The sequence below is a fragment of the Theobroma umbraticum genome, unplaced genomic scaffold, assembly GCF_002168275.2.
Source record: "Theobroma umbraticum cultivar Fairchild unplaced genomic scaffold, ASM216827v3 scaffold_81.0, whole genome shotgun sequence".
Lineage (NCBI taxonomy): Eukaryota > Viridiplantae > Streptophyta > Magnoliopsida > Malvales > Malvaceae > Theobroma > Theobroma umbraticum.
Genome location: NW_018397268.1, coordinates 973,974 through 974,358, shown reverse-complemented (window position 1 = coordinate 974,358; position 385 = coordinate 973,974).

Sequence of the window (385 nt, the reverse complement as noted above, 5' to 3'; positions counted from 1 at the left end):
CATCAGGAACGGTCCCCAAAGAAAGAGATGGGACAAGCTCATACGAAAAAAAGGAAAGATAATATTCAGCACACGTGGTGGACTTGTTTTGCATCATAAGCTATGATGATTTGGGAGGATTGACAAATGTCTCAGCCAAGGAAGGCTGTATTAAAAAATTAAAATTAAAAATCATTATTGAAACCGACAACATTTCCAAAGAGAAAAACCATTATTGAAAGATGGAAGAATGAAAAAATAAGTGATGCGATGAAGTGTTTTTAATTTTATTATTTTCTATTAAACGTATTTAATTAACTCTTTATTTAATTACGGGGATAACATATTTTACGCTGCAAGCATCAAGTAGACAGCTAGTTAAAATATATACACGGGATAAGAAAAG